This window comes from Corapipo altera, unplaced genomic scaffold (assembly GCF_003945725.1).
Source record: "Corapipo altera isolate COAL_440 unplaced genomic scaffold, ASM394572v1 61, whole genome shotgun sequence".
Taxonomy (NCBI): Eukaryota; Metazoa; Chordata; class Aves; order Passeriformes; family Pipridae; genus Corapipo; species Corapipo altera.
In genome coordinates, this window is record NW_020884910.1 from 519,002 (window position 1) to 536,874 (window position 17,873).

The window sequence follows — 17,873 nt, forward strand, 5'->3', positions numbered from 1 at the left end:
CCCCCACCCTTCTCTTATTATTTTTAATTATTAAAAGTATTTGAATTAAACAGAAATTGTTATTGAAAAAGTTATAGTTCTTCCTTCTGCTTCTTGGAAAACACGTTTTAATAAATGGTTCCATAGTATTTTAAATTAAAAATCTAAAGAAAATACATGAAAAATTGTGAGTAATTTAAGCTATCACTAGTTCTCGAGAATGGAAACATCTCTGGAACTTCAGGAGTTTACATGGTGTTTCAAATGTTATTTTAGTAACTGTTGTTACTACTAACCTACAGCCAAGCTGAATGGTTGGTGTCTGATCTTGCAAACACTTCAGAATCCTGCAGCTTGCTCTGTGGCATGAGCTAAATGTGTAGTACTAAAAGACTGCAGGAGCTAGACCTTAAGATCTATCTTTTGTTGCTCTTGGCTACTCTTTTTCATCTCATTTGGGAATTCTGCTTTTTGTAATAGCTTTCAGTAAAAATCCTTCTACTCCTCCTCTCTTTCTTTTTTCTTTGTTCCAGTTTTAATTGCCTGTTATGCTGATTTTCTTTTTTAAGAATAACAACAGTCCTAGTTGCAGATGGATTTGAATTCATTATTTTAGAAAGGAAAATGAGTATTGATTGTATATTATTCACATCAATGGGTGTAGTTAGTCTTGTCCTCAGAAACACATTTACAAAACCACCATGATACACTGACCTAAGATAAATTTTTAATTCACTTCAGATAGGAGCCTCATGACTGTACATAAAGCACATTTATTTGACACTCCAGAGTTATTTGGTTGCTGGGTGGTTTCTGTTTTTAAAAGAGAATAAACATTTAACATTTATTTCTGGGTTATTTTGGTAAGAAAATCTGTTAATTTTACTTTTTAAACTCATTATCAGGGGGAAATGGTAGCATAAATTCCAAGAGCAATTTTCTTTTACAGTTTGACTGCATTATATATGTGAAACAATTCACGGATGCTGGGGAAAAAATTAAGCTATTTTTTGCTTATTTAAACAGGGAAAAATAAAGAAGGAAAATATTAGGGAGGATCTCATATACTGTCTTCTACCTTTGAACAAGTTCATGTTTATTGGATCAATGCCCAGTACTACTAAGATCCTTCAAGTAAAAAACTGTTAGAAAAACATTAAAGACAAATTGTATCTCGTAACTGTGGGCTTGGTACACTTAAATAAAAGCAGTATTTTGAAGTATTGAGCAATCTAAATTCCCAGGATGCAGTGAATCCTACGGCTCAGTGAAAGCTGAAGGAGGAGACTATGATTACTATAGGATTAATTAAACACATAAACACAGGCAAAATTTTAACCATGGCTTTAACTTCTGTCGGAATACAGACTTAAGTCTGTATCTATTTTGATGCATCAGGAATCATGAGTCTGCTGCTTCAGTTATTTCCATACATTTTATCTCTGTTTTATGGTTAATGTATTGTTCTTTGCCTTCTCTTCAATATTTTGCATTTTTGTCAGGATTTAAGTTTTCTCTTTTAGCTTTTCTTCTTTTATGCAAAGCCCAAGCTGAAACAACCTTTCATGATGTGCACCTCCTCCAAATTCTGTATCTTACCTATAATGTTCTAGACATCTTCTCTGCCTGCACCCTTATTTGTTCTTGCCTCTGAATTACTTTAGTCACTGTAACAGGTTAAGTCATGATTTGATTTACACTGATTTCTGCTTCCAATCTAATTGACCAGTGCTAACTAGAAAAATTTTTGATGAAGCTCTCTTTTTACATGTGGAGACCAGATCATATTTATGAAATTAGGAAAATAATTAACAGCACCCTTTCTTTTGTCCTTACGAAGGTGAAAGAGAGGAATTAAGTGTCACACATTTCAGGCCTCTCTATCCATCTAAAGAGAAATACTATGTCCACGCATCAATGTCAGAGAACAACTTAATGTTAAGTTCTAATGTGTTTGTACCTAATGCTGTCTGCAGGGGAGCCTCAGATGTAAACAGAACCTTGAGGGGAGATTATGATGTTACAACCTGGGATTTGGGAAGACAATGTCTGGAAGCTAAGGTCCAAAAGGAAGAACTTCAAACAAATCTTCTGTTTCAGAAATAGATGCAGATGAGATTGGTAATTTCCTTAGCAAATAAATTAATTTATTTCAAGTGTTTATACTTTGTCTGTTCTTAAAACTGTTAATCAGGGTATGAACATGCTGATATCAGCTCTTTCTCCTCCAGATAAAGAAATTGGAGACAAGCCTGAATTTTTTTCCTGATTAAATGTAGTCCCAGCAAAGCAAACTGAGCTGAGTTGAGCTGCAACCACATTAGTGATGAGTAAAATGAATTGTAGTGAAAAGAGAAGAATTGAAATGTAGAAATATATTCTAGAAATACCAGATTAATGATAAAAAGCTGGATATCTTTTGTACAGGTTTAAGTAATGTGCTGCTGATGGACAGCCCTAACTGGTGCTGATGAAATTCAGAGGTAAAACTGAAGGCAAAAATTACTCAACTTCAAGAAAATTGGTGTAGCATTTAATTGACATAGCAGAGAACTATAATTTTAAATGGAAGGAAGCCTGAAAAGATTAAAAGCTTTAAAAGAAATATTACACTTTGCTAATACATACATGAAAATGAGAGCATATCATCAAATTTAAAGAAGAAATTACGCTATTCTATATGAAATTCAGGCTTTATGAAGAGTTTCAAGAATCAAAATACAAACTAAAAAAAAAAAAAAGAGAGAGACATAAAAGATGTTACAAAACACTAAGTTTCTGGCCCTCATGGTTGTTGAAATAATTTTAAAAGATGCCCCAAATCAACCAGAAAACAAAAAACAGAAGAAAGACTTGCACTCCCTGACCCCACACCTTTGTAAAACAGCATTTTCAGCCCTAGCAGTTTTTTTGAACTTTGTGACTGGCAATACTCAGTTCCCTAACCCCTTTCCATTTTCAGACATATGAGGCACAAATGACATACACTCCTGTTGAAGTGCAACACCACAGCTTCTCTGCTGACACATGCCCCAGTATTCCTCAGACAAGACTTCACGAGAAAGATGTGAGTTGCTGGATGAATTGCAATCTCAGCAGTGCCAGTCTCTCCTGTGAATGAGGTATGAGTTATACAAATGTTAGTGTACACTGATTTGGAGAGACTCATGAAGAATTTGGACAGCCAGTTGCAGCAGATGGGAAGGAAAAGGTTCACTAAATCATATCTTATGGGCAAACTTAAAGGGAAAGAGTTACCATATTGAACATTAGGAGGTTAGAGCAGTAATGGACAGGGTGACTGGGACAAGGCACAGCAACACAGATGTGCCATTTTCCTGGGAAGTACTGGAATGAGTGTGTATGTCCAGTAGTTCTTTTAAATGAGAGAGAGGCACGGCAGCCTAGCCTGCTCTAGCAAAAACAAAAGGTAGAGAATCCTTGTTAAAAAGGTTGAGTAGGAGCGTAGTCTGTACTTTTTGGTTTATTTCTAAATATTAGGGATAAATCCTGCAGCTGCTTCCTGAGAAGGAAAATAGTTTCTTTCCAGAGAAACTGGAAATATATTTTAAGCAAAATGGATCAGTGAGATGCTGCAGATCAGGAGAGTCTTTTCATTAGGTTTGGTGGCCACTAAGTACACGATTATATCTCAGTGTAAGCAGAAATCTTCCTGTTGGGAGTCCACTCCAAGAGGGTGTCAAAAGTGGGCATGGCTTTGGTGGCAAGTTATATACTGAGGTATGAGGTCCAGTCTCTTAAACAATTTTACAGCAGTGGGAGAAAGGAGGTAAACTAAAAGAAGCACTTCTTTCACCAAGACCATGAAAACCTCCTGTAGCCTCTCATGCAAGTTGTCACAACGAGAATCAATCAGTACACTGATGTTTTTCTTTTGTCACCTCAGGTATCCCTAGGCAGCACCAGCCCCTTCATTTTTATGCCAGTGTGCAGAGTGTCCTCTTGGATGTATTTTATGTTTCAGTAGTGATTTACATTCAATTCACCGAAATGAAGGCCAGATGATCACCTCTGTTATGCAAATGAATACATGGAGACAGCAAGGGAGTCAGTAACGAAGTGGCAGAAGGGACAGTCGTCATTCTGGTCAGGGGGCTTCTTCTCTCTATTCATTGACCTTTCAGTAGCTTTCTCGCTTGCAAATTCTCATTCAAGGGGAAGGGTGCAGTGAACTGGAAGGCAATTTCGGTTAGAAACCACTTTATGTCACAACTGAGACTCAGCTTACACAGGGAAAGATACAGAGGATATTAAAGGTGTTCAATAAGTAAAAGCCTTGTTACTTTTAGTGCATATAAACTCTCAATAGTTTAAAGCAACAGGCTTACAACGTATTGGTTATTAAGACAGACTTATTTTAATAACATGCAAGCAGCTAGGGTATCTATGCTTAGGTAAAGAAATATAAACAACCTACATGTAATTATCGGGAAATATACTTAATACAGACTATAGTTATGTTAGTCTTTTTAGAGATGTGAATGAAATATTGAATTAAATATTAATCATGCCCTTCAAAAGCAGACAGTGAACTGTGGACCTCCAGAGCTGAATCCATTCTCTTCAGCTTAAGCTAAATAACCAAGCTCCTAGGAACTTGTGGGACAAGAACAGTTATAAAGGAAGAGGTTTTCCAGACCAGCAGAATTGTCTCAATATAATTGTGTCATTCTAACTGAAGTAGTTTACATAAAAATGATAATATAATACTTCTGGTATTTAAATACTACAAATACTAAAAATTATTTTATAAAACCTCTTTTTAAGGTTTAATACCGAGTATTAATAGAGATTCAGTTGGGATCCAGGCCTTAAGCCTTACAGATGGCTATAAGACCTGATAAAATTGTGAATATTCATATTTTGAATCCACTGAAATAGATTAAGTTTAACCTGTGTGGGATTAATGTATATGTTTTCAAATTTCTTTCTTCTTTCTGGCTAGGATGGAGAAAGAATTTGGAGGGAAAAAAAGCAACAGACACCCCACATGGGAATTAACAAATTGATATATTAACAATTGTACATATATACATATAAAATTAATACATTCGTTAATTAAATAAAATTAATAATTCCATTGGATTTTCAGAAGGTAGAAAGGTAATAATTCTGTTTCTCTCTGTGAGAGTAGAATATTCAAAATCTTTGTCCCAGGGCAACAGACAATGTAGGCTTACAGCCTCCATTTTGTAAATTATGTGACAAGAGCCCAAAAACTCTGGTTCGGAATACTTCCTGAGCTTTGGGAAATCTGACTCGAAATTTGTGGCAAAGTCTTATTTCTGAAATTTATATAAATGCACTTGATTCTCTTCTACTAGCTGTAGTCCTACTTCAGTGGGTAAATTTCTGAAGTTCCCTTCTCATTCTGTATTGAGCATGAAGTTTGTGGTTTCCATTTCATACCTAAAGAGGGATTTGTGTGCCTGAAACATTCTTTTTTTACATCCCATTGGCTTGATGAAAAGACATTAGGTCTCCCTACAGGCCTTGCCTGCATGCCTCCTGAGAGAAAAAAAGCAAGCTATAATTAAGAGCAACTCACAACTGCTTCAACCTGGAAACCCTCACAGAAGAAAATATCCTTACAGTCAACAGATGTTTCGCCTAGTCTGACATGTCAGGTTTTGGCCCTGTACTTCTAATAGAAAGCCCCTCCCAGAATAACTGAATCAAAATATCTAAAATTAATCAATATCATATTTATGTATAAAACAGACCAAGGGACGTTATTTGACCTTTTGGTAACTGACCTGCTAACAAAAGCAAGGTCTCACAGGATTTACCTCTTCATGCTCGGCGTGAGGCAACAAGCCAGTAGAACATCTGCTCAGTACACACTGCAAAGCAAATGAACAATGCTGACACCATTAATCAGCTTGTCCAAGTGAATAAAATGTCAAAACCTGATGTAAGAAAGCTTGGCTTTAAAAGCAAACATTTCATGTGGATCTGCATGGGCCTAATGATGGATTAGTTAACCCTGGAAGATGAAGAATGACTCCAGCCTAATGTTTGAGGGGGAATTGCATCTAAATCTGACAATGTACAAAGAAAGATTGTAAAGAAATTAGAGATATGGGAACTACTTTTACAATAATCAATCACCTGCCATTGGTGCCTCAAACTTCAGTGTGTGATATTAAACAGAATTAATAAAATACACCTTGTTTTGAGTCCTACCAGGTTGCAAGCTGTGCATTAAAAGTAAGTTTTTCATTCACAGAACTGTTAAACCGCAGGTAGCATTTTTTCCTTCCCCTCCTTTGCTGAGCCACAGGCAGGAACAGTACCTCAAAGGGAAAAAACACACAGAATTTATTTCAGTGGAATAGATGCAAAGCAGTGCAGCAGTACTTTAAATCTGGGGTTAAATTACAAGTGAAAACTCAGGAACAGCCAGTAAAGGGTGCTGATACTTCCTTATTTAATGAGGAGTAGAACATCTGTTGGGGAAAGAGAAGGTAGGGAACACAGACACATAGAAGCTACAGCTGGAAAAAATCTCTGCTAGCCAGCTTAAAAATGCAGGACCTATTCTATTGCTTTGTCAAATCCGCTTTTGAAACTACAAGGCTTTTCTGCTTCCAAGATTCCCTTTGGAAGATGTCTCTGGACTGTAGTGTATTTTGGTCTCAGAATATTTTTTCCTGATATCTTTTTTTTTTTTTTAATAACCTGAATTTCTTCCCATAATAACTAGCACACCCTTTTGTAATACAACAAAAATTCACCTCCCTTGGTAGCTTTCACTGCCTTTCTTTTAGAGTCTGATTGTCTTATATCTTCTCAGAATATCACGGCCTAAGCTTCCCCATTGGAAAATATCAGGATGGGGGCCCAGGCTGGAACATCACCAGCAGGACAGGCAGCCCCGCAGCGCAGGCCCAGGCCCTGCCAACAGGTGGGTCGCGGTGCCCACACGGCCAATATTGGGCTTCACTCCGTCCTTGGGAACGAGGGCTGAGGGGCAAGGGACACAGGCTGTGACACACCCCGACTACAGGGGGTCACTCTGGCCAAGGGCCGCCAGCAGGCACCAAAGATGCCAAGGGAAAAAGCCCTGCCCTGCTTACAGTTTCAGCTGGGGGTCGGGAGAGCTCCCTTTCCGCCCTCGGGCGCGGAGGCGGGGACTCTCGCCCTCCTTACAGGGCTGTTCCCCCTCTCTCCGGGCAGCCACAGGAGCGCGATGGCAAAAGGCCAACGCCAAGCAAAGGACCCAGCCCTGCTTACAGGCAGGTCGCCCAGTGCCAAGCTGGCCAGCACAGCCTGAAGCTGCCCACCGGACTCTTAGGGATCCCTGCCTCGGGGATGCCAGGGAGGGACCTTTGCCCAGAGGGCCTTTCTTGTTTTTGCTTATATTCTCTTCCCTGAGGTTAAAAAGCCTTTTAATACATGGTATGTTCTCTGTGTGTTAGTACTTCTCTGCTACAATCAAGTTACCTTTCAAACTCTTTTTTGATAAGCTTAGCGAATTGCATTCACTCTGTCCTTCACAGCAGGGCTTTTTTTCCAGCATTCAGATAATCTTCGTGGCTTTCTTTTTATACCACCTTCATTTCTTCCACTATTATCAAGACTCTTTTCTGGGATTTCATCTGTATAATATTTACAGGTAAAATTGATCACTTTAAAGCTACTTCTTCCAGACAAGTAGATGTTGCCTTAAAATACTCAAGGCATTAAGAGGGAAGAAAGGAATCAGCTCCCATTTCACATTTCCACAGCAACTTTTTAAGATTTTCAGCTATTCAGGCTGCCTAATTTGTGAGGGTGACCATATGAGTGGTGCAACTGATAAAATCAGGGAATTACTGTACAGGTCTGGTTGAAGAAATGCAGAGGGTCTATAGTGTAGTGTAACAAATCCAGTGTCTCAAAACTGAAAAGTATTATGCTTTCTGATACAATTTTGGTTAAAAAAAATAAAGGAAATACAAACCTCCTGCAGGTGACAATCTCATGTTGAAAATGGATTCAGACCCTACCTATAGGGGTGACTGAAGGTGACTATGAATGGAGGTACTTTGAGTTTGACCCTTCTGAGAATGAGAGCTGGCATGTCCCCTCCTTGGAACTCAAAGTCTGTGAGTGTTTTTGACAGTTTAGGCTTTCAGAGGTTTATTAGTGAGCCAGGTGAAAACTGTGCTCCAGAAGAAGGTACTGCTAAATACAATAGTTTTTCAGCCCAGAATATAGAGGCTCTGCTACACAAAGGGCTACTAACATCAGCCTGGTGTAGAATATAAAAAATGCATCCAAAAACTTGATAAAATCAGCCACAAAAATTCACCAACTAAACAACCAAATCATTACCAAAGTCATTTGGATAAGGGGCTGAAAAATCCTAAGCAGAAAACCAGGAATGATGGGAATTTGAAAGGTTGTGCTATCACTGCAACAATGTGAGCACTACACAGCAGCTGCAACCAACAAAGGAAGCAGAGCTACTACTTGAACAAGTACTGTATTGACAAGCAGGACATAGGTCATTAGACACTGAATGTGATCCTTTACCCAGCTGCCCTATATTAGTATGACATTTCATTTCAGAGCAGAGAACTGGAACTATTTTGCTAGTCCTCTTTACTCAATATCAGTTAATTGCATCGTCATCCTTGGCTGCTAAACCTGCTATCATTTTCATGGAGATCACCTGGAGGCTTTTTCACTTACTATAAGCTTCAGGACAGGCCCCTCCCTCTTACTTCAGCTCAGTCAGTGGGAAAATCCTTTCTTGGGCCACAAACCACTACCAAACTGAAGATGACTGTCATGAGGCAGTTGGTTTGCTCTCCACCTGAGCCAGAGTACTGAGTTAGGATGAGTTTAAACCTGGACCAGCATGATAACATAGAGAAATACTCATTGTTTCATCCAAATCCACTCAGATTGGCTGGTATGGTATCACAGCAGAAAGCACTCAAACAGCTACACACACGCACACAGGCCCTCAAAATTCTAATGCATTTAACTGCCATGGTATAATAAGATATAAGACTCTACATTCGACTGAATCTGCAGCAGAAATGTAGTGAATGGCAAATCCAAAAGCAGTGCTCTTTTCTCTGTCAAAGGACACAAGGGATCTGCTACAAATAAGCAGTGGTGCTGGCCAGGCATCCCTAACCAGGGAGACAGTGCTGGAACATGCCTTCTCTTTCTGGCCTTCCCTTGCCATCATTCCTGTAGGATCTGTGCTCTCTGCTTCCCCGCTGCACCCTTGTGGCAACTGCAAGGTTGGCCTTGCAGGTACTTTTCTCATCTATTTTGATCTATGCATGTAATTTAGTTACAGGTTTTAAAAAGAAATATTCCCTCTTGTTATGTCATCCATGAAACCATTTATTCATAATAACTTCGTGTGTATTTTCTTGACAGTCTGGCAATGTTCTTATCTTTAACATACTGATCAAACATAAGGAAAATTTGGTTCTTTTCCACTCATTATTTAAAAGACTACTCATCCCCTGTGTGAGAATTTTAAAGAAAATCCACAAAACACAAATTTTTGCTTAACTTTTAGTTTGGTCTTCCAAAATAATAGTACGATATTTGTCCAAAATTAGATTATTCAGAAGACAGTGGCAACAAATGTATTTTTATACTTGGAGTAATTAGTATGTTTTACATCCACCCTGCAACAGCTGGTTTAGTCTGGCATTATAGTTTTTCCAGAGCTGTTGAGGGATTTCTTTAGCCCAATAGGATTTGTGTTGATTACTGCTGCACTTTTTTTAGTGGTTTTTATTCTTGGGGGTTTTTTTCTTATCTTGACTCTGAAAGCTCTAGCCATTTGGGTTATTGCAAATTTTGGTATGTTTATACTTTAATTCCACTACAATAATAAAGAAGTCAGACTTTCACAGACTTTCATGCACACACACACACAAAAGAACTTGCGACTCATTTGCTGGAATCCTAAATTTGGATAAATATAAATATTTAAATTGTTTAAAGACAGGGTGGGGTGAAAAGGCGATTTTGGTTCTAAAATGCCTCAAAAAAGACCAAGAAACCCTCAAAAGGCTCCAAAAACACCTCAAAACCCTGATGTAATAAAATTGACTATAATTGACTAAACTTGAGTAATAAAGGGAATATATAAATTATTGAGCAAAAGTAGAGGGTGAAAAGGTGATTTTCATCCTAAATGCCACAAAAAAGACACAAAATCCATTCAAACCCCCTCAAAATTCAAATAAAATTAACTATATTTGACTAAATATGAGTAAGTAAGGTGATATTTAAGTTATACTTTAAAAAGGGGGGATTGGAAAGTGATTTTGGAATTAAAATGCCCTGAGTAAATATGAATATCCCTCTCTCCTCTAAGTGTGAATAAATAGGAATAAATAGGAAAAAATTAAGGTGATATTTAAGAAAGGGTTAAAAAGTGTTTTGGGCACCAAAATGCCTCAGGAAAGACCCAAAATGCCACAAAAACACCTCAGAAAGCCCCGGAATTTAAATAAAACTGACTCAGATGGAATAAATAGAAATAAATTAGAATATTGAAGTTATTTAAGAAAGGGGAGGATGAAAAGGCGATTTTGCCCTTGAAAGACCTCAGAAATGCCTCCAAAAAACCTCAAACCCCCATAGAAATCCTCCCAAATTAAATAAATGTTGAATTAATATTAATAAATTAAAGCAGTGGTATTAAAAAAACGTGGGGTAAAGGTGCTTTGGGCACTGAAACGCCTCAAGAAAGCACAAAAAAAAACCCCCAAATGCTAATAACTGCATTTCAACTAATTAGGGTGGAAATTCAGTTAAAGCATTTAAAAGAGAAATTTGGCTCCAAAATGGGACAAAAAAGCCCTAAACCCGCATTTAAATGGAACAAATTTAATCAGAATTAAAGAACCTGAGGTAAAAGTTGCCCGTAATTGAAAAAATTTGAGGCAATTCGCCTTAACTTGAGGAAAACCGGGGTTTAAAAGGCGTTTTTAGCCCTAAACCCCCTCAGAAAACACCTGAAACCCCTCAAAAGACTCAAATCTCCCCCAAACAGCCGCGATTAAAACTAATTAATCGATTAAGTATTTAAATTATTCCCTAAATGGATTAAATCAAGGCAACGAATTAAGTCACTACATGGGCTCGAAACAGGCTCCAAACCCCTTCGGATTTCCCCGACTAAGCCCCCAAGCCGCCTCAAAACCCTCCGCGGCGCCAACTAACGCCTTAATGAGTATCACAGTCAACCCCACGAGCGACGGTAACTTATTAACGTTACTAATTAATTACATTTGCTAACTGACTGATTAAAGCTCTGCCACCTCCTCCGTACCTTGCCCGCCGCCGCCACACCGCAGACGCACGCGCCGCGCCGCCCTTTATATCACCTCGGTCGCTCCCCTGCCGTTTCCGCCCGGGGCCAATCAGCGCGCCGCACGCCCCCGCACACCCCGCCCCCTGGCAGGGAGGTGCCTTCCCGGGCTTTCGGTGCTCAGCCAATCAGCGTGCGGCTGCCCTTAGCAACTGGACAGCGCCGGGAGCCGCCGTGGCGCCGACCAATCAGCCCCCGACTTTGCGGAGGCGCGCGAAGAGCCAAGCCAATGGGAGCAACGCGCTCCTCACGCCGGCGGCCAATCAGAGTGCGGCGGCCGGGAAGGAGGAAGGCAGAGAAACGGCGGTAAGCGGCGGCTGGGCGGACAGATGGAGGGACCGCCGGGGACACCGAGAGACACAGGAGGACATCTCGCCATTTTTGGGGGCTCCAAAGCTCAGGAGCTTCAGCGCTGCTGCCTCCCGCCCTCCGCCGCTTTTCGTCTTCAGCGCGCGGCTTCACCACCACGTCATACGCTTGCCATAGATGGCTATATTTGCATAAAGGAGCGTGGCTCCGCCCACCGGCAGGCAGCCTATCTGTGGGTTTTTTGCATAAAAGAGGGCCGGGTTTGTTGGCACCGCCGAGGGCTTTTAGTGTCCTGTTGCTGACCCACAGGGACCCCTCAGGGGTGCCCCAGTACCCCACAGATGCCCCAAAACATCCCATAGAGACCCGGAGGTGTCCCATAGTGACCTCCAAAGCTACCCGAGTGGCCCATAGTGACCCAGAGTGACCACAAAAGTGCCTAGAGGGACCTTTAGAGACCCCCAAGTGCCCCACAGAGAGCTCCAGGTGACCTATAGGGACCCCCCAAGTGCTCCATAGAAGACCTCAGGGACCCACAAGTGACCACCAGACCCACATCCTGCTCCATAGTGACCCCAAGCATCTCAGAGAGACCCATAAGTGACCCCCGATTGACCCATAGAGACCCCCAAGTGCCCTACAGGGACTTTCAGGGACCTCCAAGTGCCCCCTAGGAACCCCACCCCCCATCATGCCCCCTTGACCCACCAAGGGTAAACAGACAAACCCCTCAACACCATCAGAACCTGCACCTGCAGGGGAAAAGGTTAAAAAAATACAGTAGAATCATAAGACCATGACAAAAGAAAAATTGCGTATGCAAAACTGTAAAACATAGAGACAGAAAAAGCATTTTATTGATGAAAAACAACATGGAGGACCAGGAAAAATGGAAGTCCCAGCTGGTGTTCCTGCAGTAACAAGAACTGTGAACGTTATGGTATTAAAAATTCACTTTTGCAAGAGAGTTGTCCAGAATGCTCTCTCAGAGAGGAAAGAAATTTAATTGTCCTAATTTCCCATGAAGTGCATATGGCCCAAGTGATTTTGTTGTAGCTGCTACTGAGCATTTCTGTTAGGATACAGTTTAATTTACATTTGTAAAGATCCCCCTTCAATAGAGGCTTTTATGGTGCTTAGAATGGTATAACCTTGGTTAAAGGTCAAAGTTTTATACGTGTAGAGCGAAGCTCAAACATTTAGTAAGATGTGTATAAACCACCTTCCACCAGCCATTAATGCTGGGGAAATTCCAGCTAGTCTGAGATCTGCGTTCAACGCCGGGACAGTCAATGTCCAAACTCTTTAATGGATATCTGATTCTGCAAGTTTTTTACCGTTTCAAGTCAGGCTTTGAGGTTTCTCTATGGAGGACGCAGTCGCAGCTGAGGGTGCTGAGCGGGGCTGACCACGGTTACTGACAGGGATAGTTCTTCCTCTGCTGTGTTCGGTGCATTTGACAGTGACATCTGGTGACCAGCTTAGTTAAGTGCAGGTTCGTACTTCAGGGCTCGTTTCTGTCAGCTCTTCTTCACCTTCGATGTGGTAAAAAGTCCATCATCTGAAAGAAAGGACTTGGCAAAGGCACTGTAGTTTCTCCATTTATGGACTTTCGGTTCCTCTTTCCTCCTCTCACTGTTCCCAGCTGGATGCTTTCCAGAATGGATGTAGCCAATTGGACTAGAGCTGCTTAAGGTTTTCACAGTCTTTACTGAAGCCTCTGCATTCTGCTTTTATCACCTGCCTAGAAGCAGAGGAAAATCCCAAAACATTTGTAATAATCTTCCTGCTTACTTTTTGTTTATACTGAGATGCTTGGAAGTAGAAATCTGCTCATCTCTTGTTCTGGTGAGCATGACAGAGAAGGCTATTCCCAATTTCTAAACTAGAACACAAATCTCATGAAAAGGATGAAGAAAATAAGAAAAAGTAAACCAGGAGAATAGTGTTCCAACATTGCTATCTGATATACAGGTGTTTGTTCCAGAAAGAGCGTTCACCAGGTAGGGAGAGTGTGGATAAAGGCACACCTAGGTTATAAAGAACCTTCTCATTCAAAAGGGAGTGGGCATCCCTTTGCAGGCTGTTCAGAGCCCGCATGCAGTATCTGCATAGACCCCTCTCCTGCTCACTGACTCATCTTGCCTGTTTCTCGGGTCAAGCTGGGAGAGGAATCTTGCCTTTCTCCAAGTTTAATCAATAAACTGTTCATGCGCTGCAGGAATGGAGCAGCTTGTCCTTTAAGGCCTGTTTTACGTTGCTTCTCATTTTATGAAATGAAACAAACAGTGTCAGATGTACAAGGCTTGAGTGCAGCATCAGATCTGAATGTTCCTGAGTTTGAGATCTGGGCTTAAACCGAGGCATTCCTAAAGTTCAAGTTCATCCAACGAACATGAGTTTATTCTTCAAATCAAGATTTTAGTCCATGCCTGTCTGTGTCACTGGTACTTGAGCTTGCAAACTTCTAATTTGATATTACTTATCCCTTTCCCCCTTTAAAAGGGGTAGGGCTGGGGGTGTAAACCCAACAACTTTCCATACATTTTATTTCTTTTCTGAAGTAAAGAGCAGAGCATTACCTATAAGCAGCCCTGGTGGTCCCTAGTGGTCCCTGCTTTGGCACCATATTATTGTCTTACTATTCACCATACAGCTTTTGCCTTTTTCTTTATTGTCAACTTTATGTAATAGGGCCTTGACTCCAGCAACAAAATACTTGTTTATAACTGCAGGCCTTTGCATTGTTGAATTTCCTTCCGTCTCTGTAACTGCACCACAGGGCTGTGCAATTCTTTTTGCATGAAAACTTGTTCTCCATGATTGGCATTACCTTTCTATTCTGTGTTACCTGAGACTTCAGTATGATGCACTTTCTTGGACTATTTTCTCCTTGGACCAATATTTTTATTAAAATATTAAACAGAACTGGGACTGACAGAGACTTCAGAAAGCACACTCCTTTTCTTCCCAACTGTACAAACAGTTGTAATCTCTTCTTACCTATCTAATAGTTATTCTTTCAATCTGAATTTTTTCCACTTTAATAATTAATCTCCCTTGAGGCAGTGAAAGCAATTCTTGATTTAAGTCTATTGAGATTAGTTCCAATACACTGAGCATATCTAAAAAAGCAGTTATCTTACTGAAGACACTATTGATTACCACAATCTAGTGTGACTAAACCATGTGGCATTTTATCACAGTTTTCATTTACCTCTCTAACCTAGATTTACTAATTCTACAGTAATGGTACTGAAGTCTTGTAAAATGGCAATTTTATCCTCTCACTTGCTCCTTTTAAAAATGCATACAGCATATTTTTTGCTGTGGGTCATAGGGTATTGCTGTCAAATTATAGGAACAAATATCCTATCTGCTATACCAGTGATTTTTTTACACCTTTGGATGGAGACAATTTACCCCTTAATTTCAGTTTTGTTGTTATTGTCCAAATTTTGGTAATACATAAGATGTGGTAAATGCTTCACTACCATGAGATGCCCTACTCTTATTCTCATGAATGTAATAATCCCTACTGTAAACAGAAGAAAAGCTGTACTTAATTTCTAGGTCAAACTGAATCGTCCTTTGCCTCCATTGCATCGTGACTGGGTAGAGGCCTCACTTCTTTGCGCTTTAGCCTTTCTGTGTTAGGAAGTTAAGAACCTGGGTTCTCTTTTCTTTGTAAGTCCATCTAGGCCCTTCTGGGTGATTTTCTGTACCTTTCACATCTGCAGAATGCTTTTTGCCAATTAATGCTCTTTCCATTCCTGTATAAACTCTCTACTTAGTCATACTTCACATTGAAGTGTCTATTTTGACAAGTTTTCCTTTCATTTGAGGTTGGAATTCAATTTTTTTCATTATTTACACACTTGAATTACTCTGGATGACCCTAACAACTAGTTTCCTCAGTTTCTCAAACTTTGCATTTGAGCAACAAAAATATAAAAACAGATCTAATTTATGCCTAAATTGAACTTCTAAGATGAATTGAAGCAGTTTGTGATCCCACCATTTTAAAGAAATGTGGATGCACTTGAAAACAAAACCATTGTCTTGCACAAGCATTTCAGTTGTGTATTGACAATCCATTCCTTATTAGAACTAGATTTTACAGTTTGGATTTTAAAGTCTGGGGCAACACACAGATCTGCTCAGGCTTTTTTCCCTTGGATTTCATGCTTTGTGGATAACACAGCTCACAAAGAGACTACAAACTTTCGAGGCTATGGAAGCAATGTAGTGAGCATGAGGCGTGTTGCATTACAAAAGAACAAGGGAATTAGAGACAATGGCCATACCAAAATAAAAGTATAATTCAGTATGGTATCTGAGATATGTGCTGTATGCAGAGGCTTGAAGTAGGCCATAGGAAATGCTGATTGCTGTCCCTGTCTTTCGCCTTGTTTAGGGACCTTATGGCATCTGAAGAGAGTTGATGCTCTAAAGTTCCCTACCTGCTGCTAGTGAGTTGAATGGCTGTAATTTCCCATTGTTTTTCTCCAGCATCTCTCAGCATTAGGCTATAAGCGGAGGTAGAAATCTCATGGCCAGTCTGATTTTCCATGTTTAAAAAATGGATTACTGTGCAGTATTTCTAGGACCAAGAGAAGATCAAACAGATGAAAATCATTGTGAGCATCTAGTGTTCAAGGTGCTTGGCTGGAATGGGAAGCTCCTGTATCTGGACTCTGGTCTGAGGCTAATTTGTTTTTACCTAATGATTGTTTGATGTAAATTGTGTGTGCAATACTGAGAGATGAGATGAGAATCAAATAGAAGTTGTTTCCTTCTGTCTTACTCTTTGCTCAGTACCTCAAACTCAATGCTGAAATGTATAGGGCAGGTCAGTCCTAAGCATTTGCTCTGTACAGAACCCCAGACAGCCAACAAACTATTGCTTGTAAAAAGGCATTTTGTTTTTCTGATTGTTGAGTAAGTGGTTCTGTATTAGAGTTTTCCATTTGTGCAGGTAAAATCCCTCTTTTATAGACTAAAATCTCACCTCTTGCTTACTTAATGTATATATAAGGTATATATAGATCCTATTCAATGACATTTTTAACCATCTAGGGTTGTCCACAGCAGTTCAATCCATAGGCATCATGCCAAACCAGGCAGCTGTTTGTTAAACACAAAAGCATGAAAAAAACCAAATAAGCAGAATGTATTCACAGCTTCTCAGGCTCCATCAAAACTTCAGTACTTACTATGGAGTGTCTCTGAAACTTTCAGGCATAATACAAATGAAGATACTGTATTATGGGCTTTGACAAATATAGAAATCTCAAAATAATTAAGAATGCAAACTACTGATTAAAAGTTTTTGAAATGCTATGTCAGTTTATGAATCATCTGCCCATTGGTCATAATATACAGGCAAATTAAAAATTAGCTGAAGGATATTAATTAAAGAAAAATCAGAAAAATGCTACTTATCATGAAAGAGAATGGAATGTGCTCATTGTTGAAGTGAACTTCTAACACTTCAATATGTATATAAGCTTATGATGTGTGTTTTCACTCATAACTGCAGTATGTGGAATCTGAAACAAGGAGAATGTGTTCCAGAATTGGCAATTTTTTAGGTGGTCGAGATTCTTCAGTCAGCCACTGCTTTTTGAATTGGCCAGTCAAATTCAGAGCCTAAATTCCAAATGGATTCTTTAGTTCAAGATTTTGAGAAACAGAAGTTCTATCTTTATTTAGTCCTTTAGAGAGATGTGTCCACAATGGTGGGGACATTTTGTTTCTATATGAGCTCTTACATGTTCCTGTATTTAGTAGCTTTCTGTTTTATAATAGCAAAAAATAACTGTTGTTTAGTGTTCAGGACCAGAACATCCTAGACATTGTGCACAAGTGTCAATTTAATTTTGAGAGGTTGAACAGACAAACATTTGATCTCTATGTTTCTGTTCCACTTTCTCAAGAATGATGGTAATATTTGGAGCACGTAGCAAACATGTCCTAGGTGTAAAATCTCCCTGTAATGCATGAATGAAAGTGTTACCTTCTGCTAAGGTAACTTTCAAAAGCCCCAGATAGTTTATGGGCAGGAAAATCTATTTTAAGAACCACTTGCAAGTGGGAGAGAAGAGGAAATGAGGTCTCTTGGGTATTCCTTCTTCTAGCAGTATTGATGTAAGCTTTTCTTTCTCAGGAGAGAAAGATTCCCATTTGTTTTTCATTCATATATGTTTAAATGATAGGAAGAGTA

The 17,873-nt window shown here is 39.7% G+C and overlaps 1 long non-coding RNA gene across 1 annotated transcript; it reads right to left on the reverse strand.

Annotated features, from left to right (window-relative positions):
* Positions 1–837: 837 nt before the first annotated feature.
* Positions 838–11,391, reverse strand: LOC113952009. Its single transcript, XR_003529348.1, has 4 exons — positions 11,300–11,391; positions 8,680–8,803; positions 6,112–6,296; positions 838–3,090 (listed from the first exon to the last, which is right to left on the reverse strand). It is a non-coding gene; the product is annotated as an uncharacterized LOC113952009 (long non-coding RNA).
* Positions 11,392–17,873: the final 6,482 nt, after the last annotated feature.